Raw genomic sequence first — 489 nt, forward strand, 5'->3', positions numbered from 1 at the left:
CAGCAGACCTCCTCACATCGCAATCTGCTGGCTGCATTGGGTAACGCAAAGAGGATTCTGTCAAACAATATCATAACAAATCATTTTAGTACGTTTTTTATCACACTTCTTATATATACACTATCATCTTCTACGGAATTGGTAAAAAAAACGGAGACATCCGGTTTTCATGGATATAGATTATCTTCAACCTAATATTATGTATCGGTAGCGTGGCCGAGCGGTCTAAGGCGCTGGATTAAGGCTCCAGTCTCTTCGGAGGCGCGGGTTCGAATCCCGCCGCTGCCAGTTTTTTGGCTCTGCATCACTCTGGTTCGATTCCAGGCTGTGATTGGGTCCCATAGATTGGCGCACAATTGATCCAGCGTCGTCCGGGTTTGGCCAGGGTAGGCCGTTGTAAATAAGAATTTGGCTTAACTGGTTAAATAAAGTTTGAAAAAAATATATTGAATTTCAAATTGATTACATTTAGATTTTTTTGGTCACTGG

At 42.3% G+C, this 489-nt stretch overlaps 1 non-coding gene across 1 annotated transcript; it reads left to right on the forward strand.

Annotated features, from left to right (window-relative positions):
* Positions 1–206: 206 nt before the first annotated feature.
* trnal-aag (transfer RNA leucine (anticodon AAG)) lies at positions 207–288 on the forward strand. The gene has a single exon. It is a non-coding gene; the product is annotated as a tRNA-Leu (tRNA).
* Positions 289–489: the final 201 nt, after the last annotated feature.

The sequence above is a fragment of the Salmo salar genome, chromosome ssa02, assembly GCF_905237065.1.
Source record: "Salmo salar chromosome ssa02, Ssal_v3.1, whole genome shotgun sequence".
Lineage (NCBI taxonomy): Eukaryota > Metazoa > Chordata > Actinopteri > Salmoniformes > Salmonidae > Salmo > Salmo salar.